This window comes from Leptonychotes weddellii, chromosome 7, assembly GCF_054177405.1.
Source record: "Leptonychotes weddellii isolate Sample4059 chromosome 7, ASM5417740v2, whole genome shotgun sequence".
NCBI classification, from domain to species: domain Eukaryota; kingdom Metazoa; phylum Chordata; class Mammalia; order Carnivora; family Phocidae; genus Leptonychotes; species Leptonychotes weddellii.
The window spans coordinates 17,385,060-17,408,328 of NC_138375.1; the positions used below are offsets into that span (position 1 = coordinate 17,385,060).

Sequence of the window (23,269 nt, forward strand, 5' to 3'; positions counted from 1 at the left end):
ACTTCCACCACATCACATAATTACCTTCTCTCTCTCTCTCTCTTTTTTTTTTTTTGTGGTGAGAACATTTAAAATCTACTCTCTTAGCAACTTAAAGTAGAAACACAATGCTGTGCATTAGATCCCCAGCACTTACTCATCTTCTAAGTGGCAACTTATACTCTTTGACCAATATCTCCTCAATCCCCCAACCTTTCCTCTTCCCAGGCCTTGGTAACCACCTTTATACTCTGTTTCTGTAAGTTTGGCTTTTCAGATTCCACATATAAATGATATCATAGAGTATTTGTCTTTCCGCGTGCTGTTCAGACACGGAAAGCTTAAGAGAGTTGGAAGGTTGGGTTGATCTAAAGTTGGCCTTTTTTTTTTTCTCATTGCAGATGGTTGTCATGCAATGTTACGTTAGCTCCATGTATACAACATCGTGATTTGCCAATTCTATACATTACACAATGCTCGCTGCTACAATAAGCGTAGCTACCATCTGTTACCATATGACAGTATTACAATATTATTGACTATATTTCCTATGCTGAACTGGAAGTTTGTGTCTCTTAAGCCCTTCACCTATGTTGCCCATCCCCCCATCCCCCTCCCCTCTGGCAACCACCAGTTTGTGCTCTGTATTTGTGAGTCTGTTTCTGTTTTTCTGTTTGTTTGTTCATTTGTTTTTATTTTTATTTTTTTAAGACTTTATTTAGTTACTTGACAGAGAGAGAGACAGCAAGAGAGGGAGAACAAGCAGGGGAAGCGGGAGGAGAGAAACAGGCTTCCCGCTGAGCACGAGCCCGATGTGGGGCTCCATCCCAGGACCCTGGGATCATGACCTGAGCGGAAGGCAGACACATAACGACTGAGCCACCCAGTCGCCTCTGTTTTGATTTTTAGATTCCACATATAAATGAAATCAGATGGTGTCTGTCTTTCAAGGTTGAGGTTTTTAATCGAGACAGATGAAGGGACTTCCGTATCCCTGAAACTATTAAGGAAGTAGTGCTTAAAGAGCAAGATCCTATGGTCTAGCCTGAGGAGGAAATAAAGGGACTACAGGAAATGGCTAATCAAGGCTGGAAGCAAGGTGAGGGCACAGCCACAGAGCACAGCAGAGCCAAAAGCATTTGCTGGGGGAATGACAGAGGGAATAAAATTATTTTATGACTATATTCTTGGTGTTACCTATCTTTCTAATCCTTGTAACTTAATTTTCCTCCTTGATTTCCTTAGTTTTTTTTTCACATTCTCTTGAGCTAAAAAAAAAAAAGTATCACAAATTTACCTCCTATGTTTGCAAATGTAAATTTAAGTCACTAGAATTGTATTTCACAATACACACAGTGTATATTTCACAATATACACAGTGATATTGTGGAACACACAATTCCCTTGAATACTTTCTTCCTGTGAAGGCTAATTATTAGTGAGATAAGGAAATGATAAAATAACTTCTTTTTTTTCTAGCTATCAGAGTTTGGGAGAATCATTTATTGTAGTTTGGGATGAGGGCATGGCTGTACATATTGATGTTGTGTCTATTTTCTGTTTTACTTTTCCAAGGAAATATTCAAGTTATGAATTTTTTTTCCACTTCCAATACTTTCTGACTATGGAAGGATAAAGTTAGTCAGATCAGAATTATATTTGCCTATTTATTGCTTTCGAAATTATTTATATTTGGATTATAATTTAATATTCAAATTAATGTACACAAAAATGCTTATATTTTCCCTACACATTATTGAGTTAGTGTCTAAATCTAATTGTCACATTTAAAATAGAGCATAAATACTTCAAGATACACAGGTACACATGTAATGTTTAATATCTGTTAGATATCTGTTCCAGACAACCCGTGGATAGCATCTTACAAAATAATTATGAGAGTTTGTCTAATCCAGAAGATGGTGCTGTTTACATTTCTATTGCGTTAGGGAACTGCAGAGAAACAATTTGTTTCCAATTCAGCCATTGATAGATTGTAAATTATTGAGCATACCTTCACAATAGGAACGGTTAATGTAGCTTTGCTCTTGAGGATTTCACATTTACCAATAATTTGCATAACATTTCCACACAAGATAATAGAAAATGTACTCCTTCACAAGCAATCTCACATTAATGGGATCTGATCAGTTGCAACTATCCTACTTATCTTCTGCCAGGAGTACACTCAAATGTGAAAATACATATTAGCTAAAAGACCTATTTAATTTTCTGGTTACTTATATGGCTATTAAAATGCAACATGTAGGCCATTAAGGTGGTGATGATCCTTATTTAATGGAATGTGAATTTATTCTTCCAAATAGTGAACAGTTTTATAGTAAGTTTTTGTGACATGTTAATTATGTACTATCCACAGGAGCTTTAGCCAGTTAACATGGGTACATGGTATTTCTAATATATTGGACCTCTTCTACTTTATTTCAAGTTCGGTAATGAATAATGCAAGCAATCTTATCACCATTTGTAGTACCGGGAGAAAGAGGTAGGAAAGTCCACCAGGTGCATTTTCCAAGACTTTCAATCTCAATGCTTGCTGCCTCTGCTCAGGACATCATGGCCTCCAAAGCAAATCAACTAATGGAAACAGAAACATCGTTTCTCCAATTCCTTTAGCAGCAAATAAACATAGAATAGATGAAGGAAATCTGAAAATATGTGAATGTTTGTAGCACAGATGAAATTTTAATGAAGTATCTCAATATAGAATTTAGTAGAATTTTATATAGAATTAAGTATTTTAATGTAGAACTACAAAGGACTAAATTATTTATATATATGTATTTATAAAATATTAAAGAGTAATTGACATACAATATTGTATTAGTCTCAAGTGTGTAAATTAGTAATACATTTTTGAGAGTGGGAGGTTTGAGCTATACCTTTATTAATCATAGGATTATTTATATAGATGATGCTTAAAGCAGATGAAAAGAAAAATCAACATAGACATACTATTTTGTTGATAAAGTCACCCACCAAAAAATCTAAGAGAATAAAAAGAGCTGGAGTGGTTCTTTCTGAGATGAGAGGATTCAGGTGCAGAAATATGGGATGGAAAATGATTACTGGCATTGTCCCTTACTTGATAGTTTCTTTTTAAAAACACATTACTATGTTTCTTTTATAAAAGGTCAAAAGTATATCTGGAAAAATCAGAACAGAGATTTCAAAAATGGGTCAGAGGAATGTATTTATCAGAATTATTTGGAGTGTTTTTGTTTCTTTGTTTGGGCTTTTTTTTTTTTTTTTGGTAGCTGTTATTTGTTATTTTTAAAATCCTTTCTCAGGCTTTCCCCCAGAGCTGGTGAATCACTCTTAGGGCTGGGACTGGGAGTCAGGATCTTTGACAAGCTTCTCAAGTAACTTTGATGTATGGCAAAGTTTGCAGACCTCTGCCAAGTCCAAAGCTGGAGAGGAGACCAACAGTGACAGGAGAATAGGAAAGATACAAGTTCTCAATAAACACGGGCAGTGTAATGATGTAAACAAGCAACATTGTTAAATAAAACAAGAAAGTACGTAGAAGATTTGTGGATATGACCCCTTTAAACTTAGATAATACAGGCTTTTAGTGGGACATGCCTTCTTACCAAATGACTTTGTTAATTTTCACAATAAGTTTAATGTAACACTCCGTTATCTCATTTCATTTTCTTCGATCCCTTTACCAAAAGTAGTTCTAAGATTTAAGTTGCCTAGAGCAAAAATCTAAGGAGTATAGATGCAGCTGGTATTCCTGATGACGGTAATTTAGGTAAATAGTCAATGCTTCTGGAAACTGGGTTTCTTTGTGTTCTTTGAAAAGGTTTTTGTTGAACTAATTTGCAGATACTATGCCTTTTCTAGAATTTTTAAATTAAAAGTTCTTGGAGATATTTATATGCTACTTTTGAATGTTCGAATATATATATATTGTTCTTTTGAGAATGATTATATTCTGTCTCCAGTGTTTGAAAGTATTTGCAGAAAGGATATAATATGAAAAAAAGTTCTTGATCCTATCAACTTTTTTTCCTTGTGCAAGATTTTCTTCCCTTTATTGTCTCTATGCTTTTTTATATTACTAAATTCTCACACCTTTTTAAACAATAAACAAAAAGATATTTTTCTAAAAATTGCTGTCAACAAAGGAATGTTGCCAGAGTAGCTGTATTAATTAATTCAGTCCCTACTGAACTATTTCTTGATGCAATCCTTTACTGAACAATAATCCCATCCTTACTTTGGATAGTTTGCCCAGAAATGGCTCATCAACTCATATCCTTTTGGGATACATTGAGACAAGTGGCACACGTATGAGATATAATTCTGGGAATTTATGAACTGAATCTATATTCACAATGTTGTGTGAGAACAATATTTCCTATCTGTGAAATTTTCACTTCCTATTTTATATAGTCTCTATTTTTACTATGATATGATTACATTGTTTTTCCCCCCTAAGTTTTTAAGGATTGAGATACATAAGAATTTAAAATGAAATGTTTGAAAAATATAATGGTAATGTAACCAAGGCCTCTTGGTACTGTGTGTGTGTGTGTGTGTGTGTGTCTATCTGTCTGTCTATAAATAGGCAGAACCTTCTATACTACAGATCCCCATAATGTCTTTTGGACAAGCAATGTGTTTCATTTATATTTTTTATTTGTTTATGCTTCTGGGTAAGACTTTGTTTGAAGAGATGGTTTCAAGGCTATAAAAAAAATGGAAAACCCTTACTCTATGATATTAGTACAAATGGAACATCACAAGAGCATTCCAGTGTTTCTTATTCAGCATTGTAAAAAAATTATTTCTGAACACTGGCCTGCTTTTCTTTTTTATTGGATGCCTTATCTTTCCTTTTCAATTATTCACAGCCTCCTAAGGACCACTTTCAGTATAAAATAGTATCTATGGGAGGCAAAAACAGCAAGAAATGTATTTCTGAATGGATTACAGAGAAAGATCTATTTAGAAATTTAAATGTATGTGGTCAACATAGAAGAAGATATATGCACCTCCTCAATAACTCTTCTACCCAACAGTATTTTGGTTATAGCCTGTTTTAATCTCGCGATTTCCTTTCTTTGAAGTGTGTGTGTTATTTTCCTTTTATGTCCAATTTATTCTTATGTTATGTAATTTGATGTGAATTGAGGGGCTTTGCTTCTGAGTATATTTGTTTGTATTATATCTACAATATTCTGAAGTGATTTAGGATATATATAGCCCATATTTATTTTTTGACCATCTAATAAAAAAAAAGTTACTGCTGTACTCTTTCTCTTTAATGCTTAAAAATATTTTAGACTATTTGCAGCTCTTTACCCAGCTATCCTTAAAATAAAGTTCTGTCCTTATTTATATTTCCATAGTCTATTTTTTCAAAGTTTATTTTTATTTGCAAATTATTTCAAGCATTCAAAGAAATATATGAAGTAGTGTAATAGAAACTTAAGTATCCACAATCAAAGTATGGTTTAGACATAGAGCAGACAGGTTTTATTTACAAATATATTGTTGCAGGGGCGCCTGGGTGGCTCAGTCGTTAAGCGTCTGCTTCAGCTCAGGTCATGATCCCGGAGTCCTGGGATCGAGTTCCGCATCGCTCCCTGCTCGGCGGGAAGCCTGCTTCTCTCTCTCCCATTCCCCCTGCTTGTGTTCCCTCTCTCGCTGCATCTCTCTCTGTCAAATAAATAAATAAAATCTTAAAAAACAAACAAAAAAACAAATATATTGTTGCAGATAAAGTAAACTTTTCTTTTATCATAATATTCAAATTTTTAAAATAATTATCTTTCAATAACAATTTTATCTTTTTTAAATTCTTATGGGATCAAATATCTCCTCAAAAGGAAATTTGAATTTTTTAAAAAGTACTGAAAAAAACAACAGAGAATATCACACGCATATCCTCTCTACTATAAGTTTGCTTTCATCAAATACAGCCTCTATACAAGATACCAAGCTTGCATACAAGTACACACACTTACAAATATCTAGCTAATACAAAAATACAAGATGTTTTGCTTATCTTCTTGTTTTGTTTTTCCTAAAGCCTTATAAGAAATGTCAATGACTATTTCTATGATTTCATTATATCTATGAAGTAGTTCTAAATGACATAAAATGTTTTTGGCTCAAACTAAATTTTAAAGTTTGTGTAGTTCAGCCACATTATTTTAATGGAAGAAGAATCTGAATCTCAGTGAGCATCCTTCTCCAACCCCGAGATGGGACCTTTATTCATAATGTAAGTATGATGATTGCAAACAAATACTTTTGACAATAGAAGAGTTCAGAGAACCACACAAATGTAAGAAAATCAGGGACTGATAATCTGTCTAGTGTATGTGTTATGGATTTCGTGAGAAATAGTCAGGAAAACCTAAAGACAAATTATAGGTCACTGAAGTGTTTGTGAAGTCTATCATACAGTGATACTTCCCCTGGAATATTTCCTTTCATTCTGGGAAGACAAAGCTTTCAAATTGAAAGGAAAATGTTATGTGGCCTTTTGCAAGCATCTTGATGCATCTCTTGAAATATACAACATCCAAAAGAGATAGGAGAAAAAAAAACTAGAATTCTTTCTAAGGAACAAGATATTGTTGAAGTAAAAACTTAATTTGGGGTATGTATGTAACTAAGACGTGTATTTCTCTTACAAATATTGACCCTGCAGACCTACAGTATAGCTACTAAGAACACTGCGGGGGCGACTGGGTGGCTCAGTCGATTGAGGTCCTACTCTTGGTTTCGGCTCAGGTCATGATCTCATGGGTTGTGGGATCAAGCCCTGCATGGGGCTCCATGCTCAGTGGGGAGTCTGCTTGAAGACTCTCCCTCTGCCCCTCTCCCCACTCACGCACACACTCTCTTTCTCTCTCTCTCTCAAATAAATAAATAAGCCTTTAAAACAAAACAAAACAAAACAAAACAAAAAACACTGCATTGCCAGTCTCTCAGCTAGAATTCAGTCCCAGGTATGCGGCTGCCTACCTATGTAAACATAGGCAAACGCTCAGCACTTTAAAAATGACCTCCTTCCCAAACTTGTTGTGGCTATTCAATGGGTCAAAAATATAAAGATTTTGAATAATGATTGGCCCTTTGAAATTGCTTAATAAAGTTCAAATGTTATGCAGATACAGCGTTTTGGAGAAGAGATCACAGTCTCTCCTTTATGTCCATGACTTCTCTCTTTTCTAATCTTGTCAACATGTGGGCTTAGCATGTTCACATCACTGGGAATTTTAAAAAGAAAATAAATATAAGAAAAATCCATATGTCTAAAATATAAAAGGATACAAGGGAGGCCACAAGGGTTTCTTACTAGGTTGTTTTCCTACCTTCTGCTTTTCTTGTGCAATGTAGTAAAACCAGCATACTTCTAAGCACTAGGAAAGCTCCATATTATTCTTCCTTCCTCAACTGACTGATGTGCCGGATTTTTTAGTATTCAAATAGAAATCACTTGCCCCTTAAGCCCATCTATTGTTCATGTTCTATATTCATATTTCCTCTCTGAGAATCTAACCTTTTCTGACACAACAGTTGTCAGTTGAATTATCTGTCAATTAAGAAGCTATTCCTGGACGCCTGGGTGGCTCAGTTGGTGAAGCGACTGCCTCCGGCTCAGGTCATGATCCTGGAGTCCTGGGATCGAGTCCCACATCGGGCTCCCTGCTCAGCAGGGAGTCTGCTTCTCCCTCTGACCCTCCCCCCTCTCATGTGCTCTCTCTCTCTCATTCTCTCTCTCAAGTAAATAAATAAAATCTTTAAAAAAAAAAAAAAAAAGAAGAAGCTATTCCTGCCCACAGTATTGTTATCTAGCTTTTGGCCCCATAAAAGAATCATTACAATACATTTAATGCATTCTGGGAAATACTTAAATGGTCTAGATTTCAGGCCAGAGAGCTCTCTGGCTATCGGCCATATGTCAAGGCTTTCTTTGTCTACAAACAGACAAGATTGATAAACCATCACTAAGAGTTCTGCAGCTTAGAACTGAAAGACTGGGCAGAACGTCACCAGGGAGAAGAGATGCACGTGGGAACAAGGAAAGGAAAGAGGTACATGCTATTTTTAGGAGATTCTTCTGGTACTTCTCTTTCTCTGAAACAGATATACTTTTTACCTTTTAACATTTTGATAGCATAGTAAAAATCTTCCTCTTAGTGTTTTTAATAGGGTAAGAAAATGTATAATTGGATATTGGCATTGTCAATCATTACCATTTCCAGAAAAGATATAAAATAGGAGGTCAATACATTTTCCTCTCTTAAAAATTCTCCTTATGTTTTGGAAGAATCTGATTGTAAGGAAAAATAATTTTGCATGTTCTCTGCCTGTTCCACAACTATTGAGATAAAAGTTTATAGAAGACAGGGAGACATGAGAAGAGAAAGGAAGGAAGGAAGGAAGGAAAGGAAGGAGGGACTTTGGAAGGGAGAAAGGAGAGAGGGAGGAGGGAAGGAAAAGAATGACAAATCTTAAAGTCACATTAGAAGAGCACAGAAAAAATGTTTAAAACATAAAAGATGTTTAAGATTATTTTAAATAGGGAGACTGGCTCAGTCAGTTAAGCATCTGCCTTCAGTTCAGGTCATGATCTCAGGGTCCTGGGATCCAGCCCTGCATTGGGCTCCCTACTCAGCGGGGAGCCTGCTTCTCCCTCTGCCCCTCCCCCTTCTCCTGCTTTTTCTCTCTCTCTCTAATAAATAAATAATTTTTAAAAAGATTATTTTAAATAGAAATTAAAGGAACACCAGAAAAGTTTTGTTATCAGTCTTTCATTTTTAGTGTCCTAAAATGTACCTCAGTACCGTTTTTTAATACACATTAACCTTTGTCCAGAGAACCAAATCAGCTCTCTTTATGGAAAATGCTGAAGTCAATTGGCAAATAATGTAAATATATAGAGAAATAAATGTCCAGCCAGTTCAATGACAAAACAAAACAAAACAAAACAACACACACACACACACACACAAACAAATAAATGTTGAAAAAGAAACTCTTCTATTATGGAAACAAAGCAGACAATACTAGCCACTGTTGTCATAATCTCATTTATTTGTCAATAATCCACACCTACTCTGCATATGCCATATCTTTTCTGGAACTGGACAAATTAGGCAGTTGAAGTAGAAAATAGAGGTCAATAACTCTTGTCTAATTACAAAATTAAAATAGCAAATTCACTTACTATTCTCAGAAAAAACAAGTGATTCTCTATACTCTGAGTTAGAAGTTCCAGAGCCCGTTTTTTTGTTTTTTTGTTTTAAAGATTTTATTTATTTGACAGAGAGAGACATAGCGAGAGCAGGAACACAAGTGGGGGGAGTGGGAGAGGGAGAAGCAGGCTTCCCTGCGGTGCAGGGAGCCCGATGTGGGGCTCGATCCCAGGATCCTGGGATCACGACCTGAGCCGAAGGCAGACGCTTAACGACTGAGCCACCCAGGCGCCCCAGAGCCCCTGTTTTTAAATGTCCACTTGCCAGTAATCTCATTCAAATAGGGGCTTCTTCTTTCCCCGGGAGCTCAATAAATCAATTCTGATAACACGCTCAGGGCAGGTTTTTATTGTTTTTGCTTTTGTTACTTCTTATTATTTTATAACTTTCTTTGTAGGGGTGGCAGTTCTCCAGTGAGCCAATATAATGTATTGTCTTCCCTCACACCCACCCACACACACCCCCACACACACCACACACACACACACACACAGATAGATACACACATCCTAGACCTCATTATTTTGTCTACCTACTATTTTCTTCGGCTTGCCTTTAAAACAGAAATGCCACAATTGAGAATTTGTTAGTCAATGATTTTATTTTCACTCTGGCCATTCTCTGTTGAACACTGAAATCAGCCCTTCATTGCCACCCAAGACTGAAACTTTCTTATAAAGATTATCGATGACTAGAATTCACCAAATATAAATGCCAGTCGTCAATATTCATGTCTCTTGACCTCTCTGAGTTTGTTGAAGTTGTCCACATTTTCCTTACAATGCTTAGTTTTCCTAGATGCTGAACTAACCCTCTTGCCAGATCTCCTAATACTTTTCTGGGTGTTCTCTCTCAAATACCTTTGTTAGGTTCCCCTGATTTTCCCAAGTTCCTGATTTTGGAGTACCCCGGGAGTCAGTTCTTAATCTTATTTCTACCTATACTCATCTCTTCATTTGTCTTCTTCAGTCTTATGGTTTTAAAAATAATTGTATTATTTTTCAACAAATTATCATAGAACAGGTGGCTTAAAAAAAATATATCATATTAGAGTTCCAAAGGGCAGGGTTCTGGAATCTGAGATCTGCTGGCATGGCTGAACTCCATCTCTCCAGCTCCTTGAAGGTCACCATTCCTTGACTTGTGGCTGCATGACTGCCACTTACACCTCTGTCATAACATCCCCTCTTTCTTCGTATGTCAGTTCTCTGCATGTCTCTTACAAGGGCACCCGTCGTTGGATTTTTGGACCACTTTGATAATCCGGAACAATCTCTTGTCTTAGATCCTTAATTAAGTCCATCTTTCAAGGACTTAATGAAGTCCTTTCTTCCAAATAAGTTATTATACACAGGCTCCGAGATTTCACAGACTCCAGTGGATAACTTCTGGAGGATCATTTTTTGGCCTATCTCGATTATCTGTAGACTAGTAACTCCAACATGTAATTCTCCAACCCACACATTTTCCATGACATTTAGTTTCGTTTTCAAATATTTGGCTGACATCTTCATTTGCGAGATTCATAGGTGTCTCAAGAGGGGAAAAGAAAAAGAACAATTAAAAAAAAAAAAAAAAACCTTACTACTAGTTTTATCAGTCAGGGTCCAACTAGAGGAGCAAATCAGAAGATACATATTAAGAGACATATGGCAAGAGATTGGTTTATACAATTTGAGGGGCTGACGAGGGCAATTTCCAAATTACAGGGCAAGTTGAAGGGGGAGGCTGGAATTCCAGAGCACAAGCTAAATCTGCTGTCCAGAGGTAAAATTTCTTTATCAGGGAAGACTTAGCTGTGTTTTTAAGGGCTTTCAACTAATTGAATCAAGCACACCCGGATTATCTAGGATATTGTCACTTCCTTAAAGTCAACTGACAATGGACTTTAATCATGTCTTCGAAATACCTACAGGGCAACATCTAGATTAGTGTTTAATTGAATAACTGGTGACTGTTACCTAGCTCAATTGACTCATCAAAGAAAGCATCACATTACTCCTCAATATGTTCATTATTAAGTCTATCCAATTTTAGTGTTTTACAACTCTGTCTTTCTGTTCCTAAGCTAAAAAAAAAAGTAGTAGTATGTTTGACACTTGTCTTTCTCTCATATTCTACATCTGTTATTGCAAATGCAAAATATATTCACAAACGTTCAGCTTCTCAGCATCTCTACCAATACCTCTCTAGTCCAGGAATCATAAATACTCTCTTGAATTATTTCTATGCCTTTTTAAGCGGTCTACAAGCTCCCACAGATTATACTACATTGGCAGCTCTTATGATACTTTCCACTGATTTTTATCTTTTGGCTCAAGAACTTCTAAGAGTGTGCCATTTCACTCCAAACAAGACCTCTCACCTGATTCACTGCCACTCTTCACCTTCTCAAACTAAATCTAAACCATACCCTGTTAAAAAACATTTTTAGCCCTCCGTAGTAATCTCTTAACACCTTAAAAATTTTTATATAAATAATCTTTTGACTTTTACATATAGAATTGCTTGCTCTATATCTCCCTGATTTAGAATATAATTATGATAAGATTTGGGTTATTGACATGTTTTAGTCTAGTCACACCTCCAATGCTAGAAAAGTACTTGTTCAAAATAAATATTTGTCAAGTGAATAAAATAATTAATCATTGTGCAAAATTGTGTTATAGGCAGTACCCTCAATGACACTCTTATAACAAATTTAGCCTGGTCTACTTCAACAGTAACACAGTAGGGGAAAAGTGCTGTATTTTCCATGCAACACCATAAGCTTAAATCTTCACCAAAGTTCAATGGTTGAAATGTTCCTATTTTTGGAAAATTTAGTATTTTATCAGTGTTTAATATAAATAAATTATAAAATCTTCCTGTAATGCTTTATTGATATAATTTATAGGTATATAATATAAAATGTCACCTGCATGTTTTGATTAAAAATTTAAAGAAACCTTACTTGATTTTTGATCTGCGTTCAAAAATAAACCACACCATGATAGATTAATTTAAATTTCTCATTGAATTTACAATTCATTTCAATATCCACAGTGACTTTAGGCATTTTTTACTTTTTTTAGTGCTTTCTCCATTATGCTTAGCACCTTAGACATTTTTAACCAAGAAATTAACAGTAGTCAATAAGTAATTTGTATAGCACTTAAATAAATATCTGTAAGTAGAAAGTTGAAGATTTCAATAAATTTAAAAATAGGACCTAAGTCTCATTCATTGATTCATCAAATAGTCATTGACCGCCTACATAAAATTTGTGAATAACCCTGTACACTCTCTGCATGAGTGGAGACAGGTAAGTTTACCATAAGTGCTATGGTAAACATCAGATGATGAGTTGTGGTTAAAAATAAAGGAGATAGGAAACAAACTATAGTGGGGGTTGTCATCTTTTTTTTTTTTTAAGATTTTATTTATTTATTTGACAGAGAGAGAGACAGTGAGAGAGGGAGCACAAGCAGGGAGAGTGGGAGAGGGAGAAGCAGGCTTCCCGCTGAGCAGGGAGCCCAATGAGGGGCTCGATCCCAGGACCCTGGGATCTTGACCTGAGCTGAAGGCAGACGCGTAACGACTGAGCCACCCAGGTGCCCCAGGGGTTGTTATCTTATGTAAAATGATTAGGGAAGACCTCCCAGATATAGTGACATGTATGCAGGAACCTCAATGAAGTTAGTCACTGAACCATCACATATCTGGGGTCAGGAACAGCACAGTGATCATTGTCACTGGAGGGAATGCTCCAGAACAACAGCAGGAAATGGAATAGGAGAGGTGGCAGGAGGAGGTCCTGATCATGCAGGGCCTTGAAAATTATTTCAAGGACTTGAATTTTATTTTGACATATTTTTTTGAGAATTGAATGACATGATTTTTTTTTTATATATGTTGAAAAGATAAGTAGGTGGTTAAAGATATAAGCAACTAAGTGTAGGATAGCAAGTGTGGAAGCAAGGAGACTTGTTAGACTATTGGCTTAGAACAGGTTGAAGTGGTGTAGGTTTCACTTTTATGGACAAGGAATCACTTATATGGGACAAACAATAGTATATCACTTCATATTATCATACTGGCAGCTCATAACACATTTGATATTTTATTTTCCATAACTTGCAGGTTTAAAATATCAATATGCTGAGTTTTGGAAAATTATATTTAGTATTATATTTAATCACAATAAAATATACTACAGCATTTATTAAACACCTGCATTGGTGAGGTTAATAAACCTTTTTTATGTCTGCATATATTAGTAGCTTAATAACTCAAAAGAATAGTTATGATACACAAACAGGAACAATTTGAAATACTACATTGAATAGCAACAGAATAGCAGATTTATTATAACAAGACTGTTTGGTGTAGTGTGAAATCATATTGCTACTGGATTTGACATTATAAATTATTTTTATTATACTTCAAATGAGTACATCCAAATGATTAGAGTGGCTACTGGAATAAATTGATAAAGAGTGAATTTCTCTACCATCACCAAATTTCCTCATTATGCTTAAGTACTTTAGAAGTCTCTAAGCAGGGTTATGCTCTTTTGTAATCATAACTTAATTGGCTCTATTAAATGTTTACTTTGGTTTCCAAAAATACTAATATTGAGTGAAAGATATATAATACCCACATTCTTCCAGTCTATGGCATATTCTTTGAAAATATATAAATATGTTTACAAGCTGCTTTAAAATATTTGAGTTAACAGGACATCATTAAAAATAACTACATAAGTGCATAAGTGCAGAAATGTTATCTTTATGGCCTGAGAGAATTAAGGTACCTCTTAACACTCTAACGTTTCTAATGGGGGAGTGACTCATAACCAAGAGAAAAATACTGTGACTGAAATAAAGTACCTTATAAATGAGACTCTAAATTATTGGGATCTAGACTCTTTTTTTTTCTTACATATTATCCTTAAGGATAAATCCAGGACACTGAGAGTCTATTACTACTAGCAATGATAAGAATTATGGTATAAATTATTATAATGTTTATTAATAATGTATACACCAGATATGATGGTAATGCATATATATGTATGCCTGTGTGCACACATACCAAAAAATGTTTAATTCTCACAGTAAGAACGGAAGAGGCTCTATATTATTTCTCTATATTATTTTTATCTTAAGATGAGAAAAATGGTTCAGACCTGTGATTTGACCAAGATCATGACCTTAATAAATGGCAGCTCTGGAGCTGGGTCAACTTTATCCAACTCAAGAATGCGTTTTCTGAGCACTGTCTACAAATTATTGTATGAAAATTGGAAAGACATTTCTGAATATTTTCTTTCTTTTTCTAAGGTCAAGCACTTAATTGGTGACCTACCTGAGGGTACAAGCTATCTATTTTTTAAAAAGAAAAAAATCATTAAACTTTTATGAGCTACAGTGAAAGAACTTGTTTATAACGACTTATCTGTGAGGGATATTGGGCTAAAGATACCTAAGGGCAAATAGTGTTTTCTCAAAACTTGGAGATTTTCTGTTAAGATTTTCCTCTGAAGAAGCTGTTCTAGAATTGCTTAAGCAAGTTAGCTGAGTTAGTAAAATGGATTATCATGTGCACCAACAGGGAGACATAAATACTAGGTTTATTATTGTTGCCAATAAATAATTATACTTTTAAAAATTGTATCTCACTCTAACATATACTGAATCATTTACTTACATTTACTTCCAAAGTTCTTTTGAGCAGCCTGTAAGAAATCCTTGGTTTAGATATAGAGGTAGCATGTGAAAAGGATGTGTGAAATATTAAAATATGTTCACTGCTTTATGAAGATACTATAATCATAGCATTTTTCTTTTCCGTGCTTAGTTTGTTGCTTATCAAAGAAATATCTTCTTGGCCAGATAACAGGCAAAAGGAAAGTTACCCTACTTTTGGATCACCAGGGAAAATATCAAATGTTCAAGGTCACAAAAATGGTAACATTCATCGGGACTTGGCACATATGACATATATGATTGGAACATTGAATATAGAACAATTTAAATAACAGGGAAAAATAATACCAGTCTATAGTGTAATCACTAAACATTGAAATCAGCAAATTTATCTAAAATATCTTTTTATTTGTACTTGATAAATTATCAAAAATGTAGTCTTAAAATTTTCTCAGGAAAAAAATTGTCTTTATATTGGCTCTTTATGAATGTAAGTATGTTTTCTTGATATACTGACAAAAAAAACCCTTGGGAATTTTTTTGAGAAATTCTGTTTTCATTGATTTTGGTTTTGTCAGAGGATCCCCACTAGACAATATTATTAGAATAACAATAGTAATAATAATAGTAAATTATTTCAATAAGTTGAAAAGCATTAAAAATAAGAATTCATACCCTCATAATGATATGAAAAATAATCGATGGCTACTGGGAGCCATTTTATGCAAATGGCTAAGTATATATAAAGAGAAATAAGTATGTGTCATGTCTTTCTTCTACTGACTGTATCTAAGGGCAAAACATTTGATGAGGGCTGGTTGCTTTATATTTAAAAGAAGAATCATGAATAATAAACTCAGGAAAATAGAAAGATAATATTTTACAACCCTTGATGGAAATTCGTTGAACCAAGCAATAGTTATCAACATCTGCCAAATCACTTGGTGATAGGTTGAGTTGAACTTTTTTTTTTTAAGATTTTATTTATTTGACAGAGAGAGATACAGCGAGAGAGGGAACACAAGCAGGGGGAGTGGGAGAGGGAGAAGCAGGCTTCCCGCCGAGCAGGGAGCCCAATGCGATGCGGGGCTTGATCCTAGGACCCTGAGATCATGACCTGAGCTGAAGGCAGATGCTTAACGACTGAGCCACCCAGGTGCCCCTGAGTTGAACTTTTTAATGAGTGGATCAGACAAACATTACCAGAACTCGTTATTCTGGAGTATGTTTAAATTCCAAAGGTAACTTCCAGATAAACCTTTAGTTTTAAAATTTTGAGTATCGAGGCACTCTCTTCTCCAGAAATTACCAAAATAACAGAAAGATAAGAAATTTAATATCAATATTTAACAAACCTGGAAATATCTACAAGCAGTACAATATATTGTAAATGAATGAATGGATTAATGAATAAATGAATGAATCCCAAATGAAGTATATACAATAGCAATAGCAAAAGTAAAGCAATGGTGAATATATATTGTTCTCTCAACACAAATATTCACTATAAGTGATCTGGTGCAGCCATTGCTGAATATCTAATCTGCCATAGTAAAGACCAGTCCTTAGCCCTGACTATGGCTGATTCCCCAAGGTTATTGACCAGGTTCCTGGAGGCAAATTGACAATATTATACCCTTAATATTGTAGAATGAGCAGCACTTTTTTCTTACTAGGATAGACTGTGAATATTTTTGTGTGTGCGTTTCCTCTCTGCAATGTTTCTGACAAAACTACAGACACCTTACCCACTATCATAGAATTGCATACAGCAACACTTTTAATCAAAGAACTCATTTGACAGTAAATGAAGTGTGGCAATGGGTCCTCACTCTTGGAATTCACAGGGATTGCCATGCTCCCCATCATCTTGAAGCAGTTAGCTTAATGGAATGGTGGAAGAGTCTTTTGAAGATTCAGTTACAGTGCCAGCCACGTGGCACCTTGCTGGGCTGGAGCAATATCTGCCACAATGAGATATACGCTCTAAATTAGCATCCAAAGTATGGTGTTATTTTTCTCATAGCCTGAATTCATGGGTCTGGGAATCAAGTGATGGAAATGAAAATGGCTTCTCTCCCTCATATCCTGGAGATTCAGTAGCAAAATATTTGCTTCCTGTCCCCATGACTTTAGAACTCTGCTGGACTAGAGCTCTTAGTTCCAAAAAGTGGAATACTTCTACCTGAGGACACAATCATGATGCCAATAAGCTAAAAATTAAAACTGCCACCTGGTCACATTGGATTCTTCACGTGATTGAATCAATGAGAAAAAAAAAATTATTCTGATTCTGGGTGATTGATCCTGAGTATCAAGGGGAATTAGGCTGCTACTCCACAATGGACATGAGGAGAAGGAGCGTTTCATTTATACCTGCAGAGACAAACATGGTTACCCTCCCAGGGATTTATTTGGATGTCAAGACAGTTGACACAACACACCCACCCATAAATACGAATAAAGTGTATTTAGTACTCACAACAAACTGGAGACTCTCACTGAGCTGAAGGGCTCATAAAGGGGTGAGATAAAAAAAAGAGAAAGGGGTGTTCAGCATTCCCACAAACAATCTGGAGGTTTCAACTAGTTGAAATTCCCACAGATAATGCAAAATCAAAGGACATGTGATGGGCTTTTAAATTCCTTGGTTTCCCAATGTAGAGCATGCAGGGGATTAAAGCTATTAATGGTGAAACATCAAAAATGGAGTCAGCCTCTTAATTATAATGGCATCCCCAGAGCACCTCTTAGTACTCTCTTAGTCTGTGATTAAAGTCATTGAAAAAAGGTATGACAACCCAACAACCAAGGCAAGACTAATAATAATGGCCCAGAATCTTGGGGTGCCTGGTGGTGCATCTAGCCCACATCTGGATTCTGGGTTAGTGGGGAGTATGCTTAAAGATTATTTTCCTCTGGGGCATCTGGGTGGCTCAGTTGGTTAAGTGACTGCTTTAGGTTCAGGTCATGATCCTAGAGTCCCAGGATCGAGTGCCACATTGAGCTCCCTGATCAGCAGGGAGTCTGCTTCTCCCTCTGACCCTCCTCCTTCTCATTCTCTCTGTCTCTCATTCCCTCTCTCTCAAATAAATAAATAAAAAACAGAACCATTGTGCTCTTTTTTATAATTCTCCACTCCCTCTTACCTGGCAGGATTCTGAGAAAATATGTAAATCACTACCTTCTATGCAGAAAGGCCCAGGATGGCCCACAGGTCACCAGGGAAGGTTGCTGATGCCCATTGTCTCTTATAATTTCTATGGAGTTGGAACAAAATTAGAAATACACAGAATTGTTTTAACTTAAAAATTTCTCTTTAATTATTTTATAGATTTAAGGATAAATGCTGGAACACATTAGGAGTGTATAAAACATATCATGCAGACACAATAGTTTATGCTGCAATATATAAACAATGGACAAACAATTGCCTGAAAGGATGTTTTTATATATATTGAAAAATGTCATGACTGTTGGACATTAAAGCCAATTACTTAATTTTTAGGCCAAGCAATCTGGTGTTATTAGGACAATAATTTTCCTTTTAAAGACATGTATTTAACTTCTGATTATATTTACATATTCACTTCCTATTTTATGTATACCGGAAATTTCTAAAAAATCCATTATTTAGGCACCCTGATGCTCTGTTACCTTTTCTTTCTTTTTCTTTAAGGGTTTTATTTATTTATTTATGCAAGAGTGGGGGGCGGGGTGGCAAAGAGATGGGGAGACAGAATCTCAAGCAGACTCTGTGCTGAGCACAGAGCCTGAGGTGGGGCTCAATCTCCCAACCCTGAGATCATGACCCAAGCCAAAATCAAGAGTCAGACACTTAAGGACTAAACCGCCCAGGCGTCCCAGTTATTTTTTTAAATCACAAGAGTTTTAAACTATGAGAGCTCTAATTGATCACATAATGACTACCCCATTAACCCACTTACTCATATACTCTCAAGTGTAACAAAGGCCAACCTCCAAGTAAACAGAATATACATTTTTAAAACAAAATAATATAACTGACAAGATGTCAAATCTGTTTTATATAAGCAATCAAGTCTTTGCCTTGGCCTGACCTGAACCTGTGGTCTGCCATGTCCACTCTTCATGTCTTCCTTGCACTGCCTGCCCACAGGATGGTGCACAAGCAGATCTATTATCCGGACAAGTACTTCCACAAGTACTACAAGTACCAGAGAACTTTCCAAACAAGTACCAACAACCCATCTGATGTCTGAAGAGGATTGGAGGAGACTTGGTGTCCAACAGAGTCTAGGCTGTGTTCATTACATGACTCATGAGCCAGAACCATATATTCTTCTCTTTAGACCACCTTTTCCAAAAGATCAACAAAAATGAAGCATAAAATCTGGGGATCATCAATTAAATATTTTTTCAGAAAAACAATGTATTTGTGTATATAAGGTAGTATTCAGTGAATACTTTAAAAATATACAAATAATTCATCATACCTGTGCAAGAGCTTTATTTTTCACAACAACAGAGCACAGTTGAATGCGACTACAAGTAGGTTACTGTAAGATGCTTAAGATAAACTTTTGTGGTCAGTTTTTCTCTTAATGTAAGTGCCTGTTTGGCTTTGCCTGTCACTTTTGTTAAATAAAGTTTGTATGTTGTGTTTATAAAAAGAAATCTGTTTTGTATAACTAGAATTGTGTAAGATGCCTTCAAATAGTTGTTTTGCCAAAAGTCATGTTTTAGCAGACTGTCATTATAAATATATATGTAATAAAAACCATTTTATTTACATATACATAATAAAACTGAATTCACTGACTGCATTTGTTTAAAGCTGAAGACATCTCAAAGTTTTTAATTTTTTATTTATGAATTTGGGGGATGGAAATCAACATCTAATATAAATTCACTAGAGTAAATTAAGTCAAATACCTAGGACTCAAAACTTTAGAGTAGCATCAATCAATCAATCCAGACCCTGGATTGATTGCAAGAAACTTTTTTTGTACTTATAAGCTATACAACAGTTGCAAAACACACTAACTGAAGTATATATTTAAGAAAAAGAAAGTCAACATTGACTACAGAAAACTGTTTCATTTGCATTACACTCCAGAGCTAAATATTTGTTCTGAGTTACCCACACATTACGGAAGAAAGGGAAAAGCACAGAACTTGAGATAAATAGCTTTAAAAAAAAAAGGTATCTGAAGAGGTAAGAAAAGTCTGCTAAGTCTACCTCTCCATCTGAAAATTAATTTGAATTGAGACTAGAACAGTAGGGATATGGTATACATGTCCATAAGCTCTGCCCAGAGGATGGATACCCATTTCACCCTGCAACTGGGAACCTGACTCTTTGATCAGCTATGAGTTGGAGGAATGAAACACATACTTCTCTTCTGAGATGTTGAGAAGTGGAGACACTGTCCTCTAACTAGTGTCCTACTGACTTCATCTGGAGGCGAAAGCAAATCTTTATTGAAGGGATGTTTCCCTAGTATAGATGTGTAAGAGTTGCAAATATTCAAATCAAAGTGTGGATTTACAAAGTTCACCTGGCATAAGATAAGGCAATCCACTATAAGTGAAATATGGCTAGAGATGGAAATAATATATTTAAAATACCAAAGTCTGAGTGAATTAAAGTTATGATATAAAGACTATAAAGGACATACACATCAAAATTTTGAAGAAATAAAAGAAGCAATAAAAAATATTCCTTCAAAAAGATTATCAGGTATGAGGAATTCTTAATCGCAGGAAACAAACTGAGGGTTGCTGGAGTGGGGGGTGGGGTGGGAGGGATGGGGTGACTGGGTGATAGACACTGGGGAGGGTATGTGCTCTGGTAAGTGCTGTGAATTGTTCAAGACTGTTGAATCTCAGATCTGTATCTCTGAAACAAATAATGCAATATATGTTAAGAAAAAAAAAGAAGGTAGCAGGAGGGGAAGAATGAAGCAGGGGAAATCGGAGGGGTAGACGAACCATGAGAGACGATGGACTCTGAAAAACAAACTGAGGGTTCTCGGGGGGAGGGGGATGGGAGGATGGGTTGGCCTGGTGGTGGGTATTGAGGAGGGCACGTTCTGCATGGAGCACTGGGTGTTATGCACAAACAATGAATCATGGAACACTATATCTAAAACTAATGATGTAATGTATGGGGATTAACATAAGAATAATAAAAAAAATAAATGAAAAAAAGAATTAGCTAAAAAAAAAAAGATTATCAGGAATTAGCTTTCTTAAAATGGATTTTCTATATGTAAAGTATGTAATTCAATATATTAGTTAAACAGCATATTAAAATGAACTAAAACAGAAAAGAGCAAAACAAATTAAATGTATCCAAAGATAACTGAGTGTCAAAGGCATAGAGATACAGACGGTGAAAAAAATATTAAGATAGAGGAAGGATAAATTGAGATTTAATGTATATCATCAGCATCTCAGATGTAGAAAATAGAAGGAATGGAAATAGAACAATATTTTAAAAGATAATGTTTGGGGGCCGCCTGGGTGGCTCAGTCATTAAGCGTTTGCCTTCGGCTCAGGTCATGATCCCAGTGGGATCGAGCCCCACATCAGGCTCCCTGCTCTGCGGGAAGCCTGCTTCTCCCTCTCCCACTCCCCTTGCTTGTGTTCCTGCTCTTTCTATCTCTTTCTCTGTCAAATAAATAAAATCTTGAAAAAAAAAAAGATAATGTTTGGGTTTTATACTATATCTGAAACAGGATTAACAAAATGGAACTCAAGCCTGAACACACCGTATGAAATTATAAATCACCAAAGACAAAAACAAATATTTAACACAGCCACAAAGAGAGAGATTATGTGAAAGGAGTAAAACTTAAAACTGTAGCAAGGACAGATGACCCAAACAGGGGAATACTGTCATCAAACTGTTGAGAGAAAATAAGTATTAATCTAGAATATGTACCCTAATATTTTCCTTTTAATCTCTGGGTTTAGTCACACTTCATGCTCTGGGTTCCTGGAAGTTTTTGGTGAGCATCAACCAGCTCTCTTGGGCTCTACCTTTACTTTGTTTCAGCCCTTGGGGGTGTTCAACAGGGGGTCAGAGGATGGAGGCATGGAAGCCTTTAGGTTTTATCTCTATGGGTTCATAGGTGATGGAGCTCCTTCTTTCAAAGTCCTCAAATCATTTGTATTGGTCTTTTCCTACAGCTATAACTCTTCCTGTTTCTAGTTTCCTGCCTCATCAACTCTTCAGGCCTTAAGGTAGAAACTTCTCCCTGATGTTTCCAGCCCTGGAAAGCTTCATTATACTTAGCTGATTTTCATTATCTGATCACACCTTGGTACGTAGTCTGTTCTGTATTATTCCATTTGAGTATTCATTTTGTTTCTATCAAAACACCCAAAATAATATTATAAGATTTAAATAGCAATACATAGTGATAACAGAGTTTACTGCTAGAAAATTTAATAAGGGAATATCTAGAGGAAAAATCTCAGTAAGAAGGAAAAGTGTAAATAATATTAAATAAAGAGTTATAGGGGGGTAGGGTGGCACAGTTGGTTAAGCGACCAATTCTTGGTTTTAGCTCAGGTCATGATCTAAGGGATGTGGGATCGAGCCCCACATGGGGCTCCACACTCAGCACAGAGGCTGCTTGATATTTTCTGTCCCTTTCCCTTTGCTCTTGCCTCTTAAGCTCTCTCTCTCTCTCAAATAAATATTTTTTAAAAAGCTATGTACAAATTCTTTAGAAATTTTTTGTAAATCCTCTGAATAAAGTCTAGTATCTGTAACAAATTAATAACAATACTAATAAGAACATTCAATATTCTATGAGGATAAAAAAACTCAAATGCAGACCACAAAAATTAAGGTATTTGGATGAAGATGATCATACTTAAAATGTTCTAACATTTAAATTTCAATTTTTCAAAAATAAATATTAAAATAATTAATTAATTAATCAATTTTGCGAAGTTAAATATGTGGCAAAATTCTGAATCTATTACTAGACATCCTATGTACAAATTACAAATAGTAGATATAAATAACTATGAAATAAGAAAAAAGAAAACAGACAAGATTCAATTATCTCAAAAAAAAATGAACAGAGGAAAAAAGAAGTATAGACAAAGGATCACAAATAAGCCACAAAAAGACAAATACTGCATAATTCCACTTAAGGTATAGGAATAGTGAAACTGATAGCATCAAATTGTGGAATAGGGGGCACCTGGGTGGCTCAGTCGGTTAAGCGTCTCCTGGTCATGATCCCAGGGTCCTGGGATCGAGGCCCCATGTCGGGATCCCTGCTCCATGGAGACGCTGCTTCTCCCTCTTCCCCTCCCCCTAGCTCATGCGTACTCTCTCTCTCGCATGCTCTA

At 35.7% G+C, this 23,269-nt stretch overlaps 1 pseudogene; it reads left to right on the plus strand.

Moving 5' to 3' along the window:
- Nucleotides 1–19,053: 19,053 nt before the first annotated feature.
- On the plus strand, nucleotides 19,054–19,276 carry LOC102727346 (cyclin-dependent kinases regulatory subunit 2 pseudogene; annotated as a pseudogene).
- The last annotated feature ends 3,993 nt before the right edge of the window (nucleotides 19,277–23,269 follow it).